Genomic DNA, 12,546 nt, shown 5'->3' with positions numbered 1-12,546 from the left:
AAAAATGACAAAAATGACAAAAATGACAAAAATGACAAAAATGACAAAAATGACAAAAATGACAAAAATGACAAAAATGACAAAAATGACAATAATGACAAAAATGACAAAAAAGGACAAAAAATGACAAAAATGACACAAAAATGACACAAAAATTACACAAAAATGACACAAAAGTGACACAAAAGTTACACATAAATGACACAAAAATGACAAAAATTACAAACATGACTTTAACATTTTTGTTCATATTTCCGTCTTCTCCCATATGGTCTAGTGGCTAGGATATCTGGCTTTCACCCAGAAGGCCCGGGTTCGATTCCCGGTATGGGAAATATTTTATTTGAGATTGAACCGAGCTTGTTTAAGATTTAACTATGCTGGTTTCTTAGTTTGGATTAAACGAGAATGGGAATATTTTATTTAGGAAACCTAGCAACAACAGAAAACCTACAGTGAGTGAGTGTACGCACTTTGAAATTTTTCAAAGTCACAGAGAATTTGCTTAATTCTAACGAAATCTAAGAGGAAATCTTTCCGAAAATCGTGACGCTTAATTGCTCCTGTAATCCAGGATGAAACCTACGTTAGTGCACAGGATCTTGAACAATCATCCTGTATTCGATACAGTTATGTATGTAAATATGACCTGTATCACGTGGAGCTCATCAGCTATCCCTCTTTTTTCTATCCGTTTCTTTCTTGTAGGACCTATCTTGTTTACTTCGCATTGGCTCTGCATTGGCAGTTAACTTAGAAGTCACCGACCAGATAGCGATCCTGTGCTAACTTGAGGCGGTGGCTTTTGGTAGATTGCAGTGAATTTTCCATTTTTTTTCCATTCCTCTACGGATCGTCATATCTTTGCGAAATCTCAACTTTTCATTTTATCAATAGTTTTAAATATTATTGGTGTTCTACTGATAAGGAATGGGGGTTTGATCAATAGACTGAGTCGATCTGGGGTCATTTTTGAGTTTCTCAAACCCTAGGGTCTTAAAAATTTCGTTTTGTTGCAAAAATTATCCATGATTTTTTGCAAAATTTTAAAGCAACGTTTTCATGAGTAAATTTGAACTTTTAGGTTTGTATGGGAAAATTGATCAACATATCTTCTGTAGAACCGAGATGGTTTTTGTGTCAATTTATAAATTCTCCAAAGGAAATTTTCCGCTGAACAACTTTATTCAAGAGCGTTACTTCGCATCTTATTAGGCAAAAAAGTTATTGGCGGTTTAACAGGGGTATGTCTTTTGACAGTGAAAAACAATAAATTCAATGGACATCACTGCTGGTTCTTTCAGAAGAATTGCATGAAAAGTAGTCATGCAATACCTCACTATAGACACCCAGCAGTGATGTCAATTGAATTTATTGTTTTTCGATGCCAAAAGTCATGCCCCTCATTCAACACCTAATAACTTATTTATCTAATGAGATACGAAGTTATGATCTTCGACAAAGTTGTTCAGCGAAAAATTTTCTTTAGAGAATTTATTAATTGACACAAAACCACACGCAGCGAAAAGATTTTTTATTTCAAAGGAAAGTGCCGCCAAAACAAAGGATTTTTTCCTTTGATTTTGGGATAAATAAAAATTCCTTTGATTCAAATGCAATTTCCTTTGTTCCAAAAAATTTTTCTTTTGAAAAATCTTTGATTCAAAATATTAATGCTTTAAAACAAAAAACAGTTCCATTTGATGCAAAGTTGTTCTCGTTTGCTACAATGTAATTTAGACTTAGATTTGAAAGGATTAGTTCATTGAACCATCTTCCTTTTATTCCAATTGGAAGAAATATTTTCTGTTGTCTGAAGTTCCTATAAGGAATTTTGAATAATAAAAAGAAAGAATTTACATTTTAAATTCATTTTTATTCACAAAATTAACACTAACACTGGTTCACTATTATTGAATCATCCGGTCCAAATTTTGGCCTGAGGGCATTCTTTTTGGGTCGCTTAATAGAGTTCCGGAAGCAGCTCCAGCTGCTAGCTTTAGTGGTCATCCAACTGGTGATTGCCGCTGAAGATCGGGTCGAAGATATTCAGACCGCTGGATTTGGGGGAATCAGCCGTGGTCCTGTAACAATGCAAGAGTTTATAAAAAATCTTAAACATTCACTTTTTGATTAATGGATTAACACACACTTACCATTCTAAATCCTGAATCCTCCTAAATAGCTATCTCTGATTCACTAGTTTCGATTTTCAACACCACCGGACAAACTTTATTCAAAATTCGGTTCTTGCTCAATCAAAAATATCTTCTAAGTTTAAAATTTTAATTTAAAGAAATTATTCCTTTCTGTTGAAAACAATTTTCTTTGGTTGAAAGAAAATTTACATTGTTTTAAACGAAATGTGCAATTGAACAAATTTCATTTGAATCAAAGAATTTGTTTAAAATCAAAGTCCAAAATGATTCAGTTCAAAACATTAATTCTTTCTTTCAAAAATTATTCATTTGAATCAGAACGATAATTCATTGATTCAAAGAAAACAGGAGTTTGATTCAAAAAACTTAATGTTTTGAATCAAAGTCAGTTTTGTTTTGTATCAAAATCCAAGTTTTCTCTGCGTGCATAAGTATAGAAGAAACCAAAACTAGATTGATTTTGAGAACAAAATATTCAATTTTCCCATACAAACCTTAAAATTCAAATCTACTCATGTCAACGTTACTTGAGAATTTAGCAAAAAAAAACATGGATGAGTTTCTAACCAAAACGAAGCTTTTAAGAACCCAGAGTTATACACCCATAGAAGAGGTTGCAAAAATCCAATGCCTATTTAGCACATCTCTGTGCCGATAATGCGCTGAAATGTGCACTGTGCCGAAGATGATATGTTTGAAAAACCGTAACTGGCATAAGGACTCGGCTCCCAACTAAAATGATGCATGACCACTACATTCAAGCGAAACAAGAAAAACATTTTATGGGATTTCGTTCCTATTGGATAATTCATCCCAGAAACAAGAAAATAAAAATATAAACCACAGCGCCCGTAGGGAGAATCGAACTCAAATCACTAACTAAATGGTCTTGCCAGACCGACATCTTAACCAGTGTACTATTTGAGCTTCATGCAAGAAGAGGGATATTTGTCATAGGCATTCTGCCACCGATCAATCACAAAAGAAACGCACGACAGTGGCTTCCCGGCGTTTGGCCTCCTTTCTAGGTATTCATTTGTCTTAAGATGGAAACGGGGAAAAGAACGGGAGTGGAGGAAACGGGAAACCCATTGAATGAGAACTGTGCTTTGCTTACTGCCTGCTATTACATACACACGCTACATATACACAGCTGCTAAAGCCGGGCAGCTTGGCCGGTGCTTGTTTGCCGGTTAATTGAAGGAATATATTCTTGTTGCTTTTGCTACATACACACGCACAGCTTAGCCGTGGTTGTTTGCCGGGAATTGAATTGAAGGAATGTTTTTTTTGTTGTTGCTTTTACTGCATACACACGCACAGCTCGGCCGTGGTTGTTTGCCGGTGGATTGAAGGGATTGAATTAGAAGGATGTTTTCGTTGTTGCTTTTGCTACATTCACACGCACAGTGCTCGGTTCGCTGGCTGCCTGGTGTTGGCCGGTATTTATTTCCATCCTTCTTCGTCTTGTGATGCGATAGGGAGGGACGTGAAAGCGTTTTTATTTTGTTTCTTTCAGACATACGCAATTCGGTTAACTTGGGAGATTAATGCCGGTGGGAGCAAATCGAATCAGCACCGATCGCGTTATCTTCTTGTACCAATGATGCTATGTAATTGACAACACGCCATTGGCACAGAGGCTGAATTTTGGGTGTAGAAATTCAAAATTGAATCCAAATCGACTGAGTCAAATGACCAGGTTAGTGGTTTGAAAAATACGCCAACAAAATTAAAATAGGACAAAGTATACTTTTTTTAAGATGATCCTGATGAGATCAGAAAGTCAAAATCAATTTTCCAATGTGAAAAATCCAACGTTCCATGTCAATATATCACACACTTTCGAGTGCTCCAGTGAAGATGGCCTCAATCCGACTTCTTCCGGCGGACCATCATTATCATTGCGGTGTGAATGTGGCTAAACTGACATTAAATCGGTAGGACTCCTTCTTTCACGGTTTCCGCCGAATGATAATGTCTTTCGAATGGCTTTCGGATTAAACCCTTTTCTTCTTGATCCTGCTCGGGTATTTTGTCAGCATGACAAGACTTGGTACATACACACGTATGTATGTACGTGAAAGTTTTCACCCTTTCCCGGGATTTTTCCTATCCGCTTGTCCACCGCGTCGAAGCAGGATTATGGGAATTTAGATAAAATCCTTCGAATTCGAAAAGTTGTTGACTGAAAAGTTCGTGTATGTGGAAAAGCAACAAACATACATGAACCTTCAGGTTTTCAGCGATGCGATTCACTAAGTCCGCTCGAACTGAGAACTGGTACAAAATTTGATGTAGGTCTTCCCTTTAGTCTTAAGTCAGGTTGGCGGAAAATCTTTTCTCCCAAGAGGGATGCCAATCCTTTCGCAAAAGGGGACGATTAGGGGAAAAAACCAGGATCGCCAAAGGGTGAGTTTTTGTTGGTGCAGTTATTTTGATTTTTGACTTATGGAACGTTTTCTAATGGAATAAAATTTTGTTAGACTCAAATCATTTCATTCGAAAATAACTAAAAAATCCAAAAAAGGAAACTAACGTTTTTGAATGAAAAAAAATCGTCATACAAGTAAGTTTTGACAAAACAATTTATTGAGTTTGATGACTTTATTCAAAACTACAAATTTCTTGACAAAACTAAGGAAAAATACGGAAAAACCACAGTAATTTCAGAGAAATGACCATCAAACTCCGTACACAATCAGGTTTCGACATAAAATGATAATTTATTGAAATGAACCCCCTATCACAGAGAACAGACGTACAAGCTCGAACAAAAAATCGTCAAAAAAGTGTGTAAAATTTCAAATGCTATCACCCAAAAATACGTTAGAAATTGACTACAAACAGTGCCATCTATTGCGCCGTTCAAAAGTTACAAATCAACTTTAAAGTGCCCAGTTTTCAAAAAGGCGTAATCGTATATGAACTCACAAAAAAATGAATCCAACGTCTCAGTAAAATGGACGGCTTTAATGTATTGCTAAATAAATGAAATCAGAGTTACTTTTAACTGGGCGAAATTTCACCTTCTTAATTTTTGCACTACTATGAGAGTTAAGATAACTAACAGCTTCGGTTTAAGTTTTCGCACTTCTTGAACAGTAATTTATGTAAGAAAATGCATCACCTACACCACACCACAAGAACCCTCTTGACGATCAGTCTTACTCAGCAGTATTGATTCTAGGCATTTCAAAGCGGGTTACTTTCACATATTACTTTAGCATCCAGCTGTTTAAAACTATGTATTTCTAACAAATTTGAAGGAAAAAGATAATATCTAACTTTTATGATTATTTTTTTCATGCAACATGGTGAACGTTTGTTCATCAAGTTTCGAAAGAAACTTCAACCGCGATTTTCTTGAAGCAGCACATACGACCTACAGAAAACTGACTGAAACTTAGTCAGTTTCGACAGTTCTCTTTGGTGTGTTTGGAGACATCTGGTGGCCCAGCCAAAAGACAAAAATTGGTTCAAAAAGGGTGTTGGGATTTTTACACAACTTTCGTGGGCTAGCTTGTATGTCTGTTCTCTGTGCCCCTACTGCTCTTTTTTTAAGTAAGGGGGTTCAACCCAAAATAGGAAATAATTACGTACAATTTTAAACTGATGTTCATCAAAACTGAAACATTACAAGAAATGATAAATTGCACTCAATGACACAGCTATTTCCATCACATCTAGAACGTCTACATATTTCAACAAAACGAGATGATCTAAAGATCTAAAGATCTTTACATGATCTAAACGAGATGATGATCTATGTAAAGAAGTACTTCAGATAGAAATTGATGCCATATTTCTGAAACCTGCACTGCATGCACTGTAGTCGAAAAAATCTAAAAGACCAGAGCAAAAAAATCGAGACACTTAGTAAGACCACAGAGAACAGACGTACAAGCTAGCCCACGAAACTTGTGTAAAATTTCCAACGATCGTTTAGAACCAATTTTTGTTTTTTGGCGAACTGTCAACACCAAACTGAGAAAAAAAACAAAATTTTAGTCAGTTTTGAACAGGTCGTATGAACTGTTTGGCATGTTTCAAGAAAATTCCTGTAAAAGTTTCGTAACACTTTTGTTCGTTTGCATAATGAAAAAATATCTTAAAAGTTAATCGCGATTTCGTTCAAACTAGAAGTGCTAAATTTTGGACAATGGAATGCAAAAGTGTTACTTGAAAATAACGCGCTTTGAGATGTCTAGAATCAGTACTGATGGGTAAGGCTGATCGTCAAGAATGTTCCTAATTGACTGAATATATCCGATTCGTCCTTTGACGATAACCGTTCATAAAGTGCAGAAACTTATTTAAGAACTGTTAGTCTGACTCAGTACAGAAAAAATAATTGATTTAATATAGGTTTATCGCCGGTGCTTTTTTATATGGTTTTACTTATTTACTTTTTTCAATGAGTGGATCTTTCTTTTAATTTAAATACAGGTAGCGTTTCGGGTTACTTTGGGAAACATCTGATGATGGATGAAGAAAAGTAACCCGAACCGTTACGTCAATTCAAAAATAAAAGAAAGTTGTTTCACTCATTGAAAAACGTCAAAAAGTAAAACCGTTTAAAATCAAGGAAGTGAAATTCTGCCCAGTCAAAAGTAACTTTAATTGCGTTTATCTAGCAATGAATTGAACCCGTCTATTTCAGACCAACATTAGTGTCGTGACTGATCGGTCTGGCCATTTTAATTTCTTCCACAGAGAATCAATTTTTATTAAGACGAACCGTCTTATCTCGATAAGCTCTTTCTGCAAACTGATTCGTTCGGCTCATTCATTGTTCGTTTAAGGATTTCAAGACATCTTTTACTCGCTCGTGCTCATTAACCGACTTGTTTATGAATTCTCTCTCGCTCTCTACATGTTGTTTCGCCCCCTTTCGCACGACCATTTTTCGATTCCTAGCGAAATCGCGCAGTTCAGTAACACAGGGTGTCTCGTAAAGGATCTTATTTCTAAAGTTCGATTTCTACCAACGTTTATTGATAGTTTCTATTTTTCTATTATTTTATTAATCTCATTTTTCTATTTTTTATATTTTTATTTTTCTTTACTATTTCCAATATTCTCTACAATTAGTTAAATTATTAATGAGTTCATATACGATTACGCCTTTTCGAAAACTTATCTCTTGAAAATTTGATTTCTAACTTTTGAACGGCGCAATAGATGGCACTGTTTTCAGTCAATTTTCAACGTATTTTTCGGATGTCAGCATTTGAAATTTTACACACTTTTTTGAAGATTTTTTGTTCGAGCTTGTACGTCTGTTCTCTGTGGTAAGACTTACATAAAAAAAAGTTTTCAGACCGGCAAAAAAAACTTTACCAGAGGAAAAAATATTTCAAATAAAAAATTGTGGTCAATTAGTTGGAAGAACGCTCGCCATAATTTCGAGCTCAATACATACAGGCAAAATCAACAACTTTGCGATAAAATTTCAATTAAAAATCAGCATAACTTTCCGGTTTCTTGCTTTAGTATATCCTCAGGTCATAATGTTGCAGCTAAAATGTTACTTTTTCATATGTCCCTTAATTTGGAATTGTTTTGATCAGTAGGCGTGTGCTGAAGCATCAACACGCGTTTTTTTTCGTGCTGTGGAAAATGTTCTCAAATACATAGATAGAAATTGATTTCATTTTTTAAGGTTTGAAAGCTCTAAAGAGGAATATTGTTGTGGAAATTGTTTCGATCATTAATTGCAGTGAACCGACCCGAGTGTTGTGAATACTCAGCTACATTTTGTCGTTCAAGGACCGGTGTCAATTTTTTGTCTAAACAGGATCTAGATTGTTGAAGTGATTCACAGTGCGGAGAAAAAAATTCGCCGGAAAAATAAAAGTGAAACAATGTTTTTTGCGGATGCTTTCCCGCAGAAACGAAGGAAAAGCCAAACGAAGACCATTTCTCGCATTTGCTGAGCTGCATTGGGAAATTTGTCAGAAATTATTTTGAGGAATCGTGTGGACCAGTCTAACCAATCAAACAATTCAGCTAAGATTTCTCAAATAAACTTTTGTTTTTGATTTCATATGCACATTTAGTGGTTTATTGATTTGAAAATGTTGAAAATTGTTGCATGTTAGACCTGTTGATGGTTTTTTTAAGTTCTTGAGGTGAATAAAATCTTAAGCGAGGTACAATATTCAAACCTTGCCTAATTTATAAGATATTGCAGTTTTAAAAATCAAAATTCGAAAACTCCGATTTTTGTAGAATTACTGTGTTTGTATATCATTTAAACTTTACACGGATATTCGAGGGATTTACACGGATGGCCTGTACTATTGGTAGGTTACGTGTTAATGGGCGTATATCAAAGAATATTTTTAAAGTGGCACGTTTTTGCAGCTTATGCAAAATATGCCATTAATAAGTACCGTCAGCTGGTTTTTTTTTCAATATTGGACTGGTAACAAAAAACATGAGACACAATCTAATATTGATGAAAAAAACTTACAAAATTTTGACAATTTTGACAATTTTACAATTGTAACAAAATTTTTAAAGCTTTAACAATTTAAAAAAAAAATTATAGCTTTACCAGTTTTGCCAATTTTTTTTTTGAAATTTTGACAATTTTGACAATGTTGTCAATTTTGACTATTTCGACAATTTTGACAATTTTGACAATTTTGACAATTTTGACAATTTTGACAATTTTGACAATTTTGACAATTTTGACAATTTTGACAATTTTGACAATTTTGACAATAGTTGGCTACACCATTTGTGGTAAAAAGAAGATTGGAATGATCAAAAACTTGTTAGAAAGAATTTAGCATCACTGCTAGATTATCCGTCCAATTTTCAGAAGTATTATTTCAACAAGAAAGCTATTGATTTCATAGCCTTGTAATGTTCTGATAAAATTGTCTACATTAAATTTTCTATCTTTTGCAAATAAAAAATTAGAGTTGCCAGAAGTTTACAGAAAATTCAAACTTAAATCAGGTTGAATTGTCTTTTTTAACATGAAATCGAACACAAAATTCACGTTGTATGCATTTTTAAGTAAAGAAGATGATGAAGTGATGGAAATTTCGATGAAGTGAAAAAAGACTGAGAGCGTTTCAACGCATAGCTAAAATTTGGAACAGCCAATCAACAAAATTCGACATGATCATTTTTGCTGCTTCGAAGATTGTTTTCGATAATACAAAAAAAAAAAAACAAAATTCTAATTTTGGTTTCAGCAGTTTTGTCATCGTGATTTTAGATGACTTTTCAGTTTCTCAATCAGATCATTGGAAGGATTGAATGAAGATGACAAATGAAAGTCAACCAAAAAATTTGAAATATCATCAAGATGACACTTTTCAGATAATATGTATTATCTTTGTGGTAAATTATTTTATCATAACATCTTTTCTTCAGCAAGTGTAGGCCCTATAATTTGAGTTTATTTTCTCTAGCGACCTTTTTCTTGCGTTTGAAGTCAACTTTCGAAATGTTTTGTTATTTTTTTGCTTTCGCTTTATCGGATCGTGTGCTGTTTTTCCAAACCCAAACGGTCGTCAAAAGGTAGAAAAAAACTTTCTTTCTACTTTCGGGTTAGATAAATGTGAGGAGTCGATTTATTACAATATAAAAGCTTCAGTTTGGACATTGACATTAACATCCGAACACCCCTCGCCGAATCGGAAGACGTTTATATCTCTTTCCTCTCCTTCTCTCGCGCACTCACTCATTGAACTGACGCTGCTTTCAGGTTCAGTCAGTCTCGTGGTTTTGGTGTCGGTTTTCGACTGGTGACAGCGATAAGTTTTCGGTAGTCTTTATTGTTCGGAATTGTAGGCACCAGGGATTCCCTTATGAGTGTAAAACCGGAATTTCACAGTGGCGACCGTGACAGGACACTCCAAATTTAGTGCAACAGAAGGAAAAGTTGAAAGTTGCCTGTTGCTTGAGGGAATCCCTGGTTGCTACGAAAAAAATAAAAGAGAATGGCGACCTTTTTGAAGAAGCGTTTTGGAGTGAAATTCCTGCATCTCTGCATATTCTGTTCAGTTGGTGAGATCCTGTTTAGCAAACTCAAACTTAATCAAATATTTGAAGATTGAAAACTGTTGGCGATGTACCAGGCGATGGCCGCCAACGTTTTGAAATACGAGTTGAAGACCAAGGGTTGACATTACACTTTTCGGTGGTGAGTATTTTCTGGGCGGAAACGCCAGTCGAGGACTTTCAGTCCAGTTAGGCGGAAACGCCAGTTTAGGACTTTCAGTCCAGTCAAGGCGGAAACGCCAGTCGAGGTCTTTTGACCAGTTCAGGCGGAAACGCCAGTTTAGGACTTTTAGTCCAGTTAGGCGGAAACGCCAGTCGAGGACTTTCAGTCCAGTTAGGCGGAAACGCCAGTTTAGGACTTTCAGTCCAGTTAGGCGGAAACGCCAGTTTAGGACTTTCAGTCCAGTTCAGGCGGAAACGCCAGTTTAGGACTTTTAGTCCAGTTAGGCGGAAACGCCAGTTTATGACTTTCAGTCCAGTCAAGGCGGAAACGCCAGTCGAGGTCTTTTGACCAGTTCAGGCGGAAACGCCAGTTTAGGACTTTTAGTCCAGTTAGGCGGAAACGCCAGTCGAGGACTTTCAGTCCAGTTAGGCGGAAACGCCAGTCGAGGACTTTCAGTCCAGTTAGGCGGAAACGCCAGTCGAGGACTTTCAGTCCAGTTAGGCGGAAACGCCAGTCGAGGACTTTAAGTCCAGTTAGGCGGAAACGCCAGTTTAGGACTTTCAGTCCAGTCAAGGCGGAAACGCCAGTCGAGGTCTTTTGACCAGTTCAGGCGGAAACGCCAGTTTAGGACTTTCAGTCCAGTTAGGCGGAAACGCCAGTTTAGGACTTTCAGTCCAGTTAGGCGGAAACGCCAGTTTAGGACTTTCAGTCCAGTTAGGCGGAAACGCCAGTTTAGGACTTTCAGTCCAGTCAAGGCGGAAACGCCAGTTGAGGACTTTCAGTCCAGTTCAGGCGGAAACGCCAGTCGAGGACTTTTAGTCCAGTTCAGGCGGAATCGCCAGTTTAGGACCTCCAGTCCAGTCAAGGCGGAAACGCCAGTCGAGGACTTACAGTCTAGTTCAGGCGAAAAAGCCAGTTGAGGACCTTTAGTCAAGTTTCAACCGAAACGTCAGTCCAAGGCTTTTAGTCCAGGAAAGGAGGAAAACGCCAGTGGAGAACCTTCAGTCCAGTTCAGGCGAAACGCCAGTTGAGGATTTTCAGTCCAGTCTAGTGGAAAAGCCAGTTGATGACTATAAGCCCAGTTCAAAGGGAGACGCGAGTCGAGGACTTTAAGCCCAGTTTAGGCTGCAACGCCAGTGAAGTCAGGTAAACCGCTAGTTAAGAATTTCACGCCCAGTCGGAGTACAAACGCTAGTGTCCAACCCCGAGCATCAGAAAAATCAGTTGAGAATGCAAATTTAGATCGAGGCAGAAATAGCCAGTTAATTGCTAAAAGTCAAGTTTCGGTGAAACTCACCAATTGAGATGAAAAATCTATATTTCTATAGCTAGTGATTTTTGATTGATTTTAGTCCGTAAGTAAGGATTTGAAGTTTATTCCAGTCTAAATGTTATTAGGTAGTATCTAAGGCCTACAGATCATTTTAAACTTAAGTCGTCAGTTAACGTGATTGCGTGTGTGGCATTTTTTGGCAGCTTACCATAGTTAACGATGGCTACAATACGGAAAACAGTACATTTAAATCAGTTTTAATAGACATTGGAAAGTGGTACCCAACATGTTCTTGTTGATTACAATTTACATTACGATAAAACCGAGATTATCCATTTGTTCTTCTAGTGAAACACGAGACACGAGATTCTTAAATGGTCAACAAGAAAATCAAGGCTTTTGAAAGTAGTCCTTTTTTCAGTATTGTTATATCAACCCTAAACTGTTGCCGTGACGACTCAACTGAAAACTATTAATATTTTATTTTAGTATCGGGTACTTAAAAACAAAACCTATAAGTAACAGTAACTTCATTTTAGTCGATGATTGGGAGCGGTGTCATATCCCAAGTGTTGCAAAAAAAACAGAAACAAGTCCAGTTATGCAACGACTAACTAGTCGGCGATTTAGCAATTAGTCAGAAACATCAAGTGCTATGAGTTTCCTGACAAAGTTGATAATAATTATATTGAGGTACTGAGAGATTTTACATTTTTACTCATCTAACGATGTAGAGTATAGCGATTCAAACCCCCATTACTAGCTACCATAACTAAGGTGAGAGCATTTTAACATGTTACGAAATTAGCAATATCAGTTGATCAGTTGGTATTGTGTTCTACCTCACTACTCCATAAGCAAGCATTGCACCATCCAGGAAATATCGAATTCTGTAAATGGATGTTTCATATTGAACCATAACAGGT

General features: G+C 36.5%; 1 non-coding gene across 1 annotated transcript; it reads left to right on the top strand.

Annotated features, from left to right (window-relative positions):
• The first annotated feature begins 262 nt into the window (after nucleotides 1-262).
• Trnae-uuc (transfer RNA glutamic acid (anticodon UUC)) lies at nucleotides 263-334 on the top strand. The gene has a single exon. It is a non-coding gene; the product is annotated as a tRNA-Glu (tRNA).
• The last annotated feature ends 12,212 nt before the right edge of the window (nucleotides 335-12,546 follow it).

This window comes from Uranotaenia lowii, chromosome 3 (genome assembly GCF_029784155.1).
Source record: "Uranotaenia lowii strain MFRU-FL chromosome 3, ASM2978415v1, whole genome shotgun sequence".
NCBI classification, from domain to species: Eukaryota; Metazoa; Arthropoda; class Insecta; order Diptera; family Culicidae; genus Uranotaenia; species Uranotaenia lowii.
The sequence above is the reverse complement of the archived record's forward strand: the minus strand, read 5'-3'. Positions and strand labels throughout refer to the sequence as shown.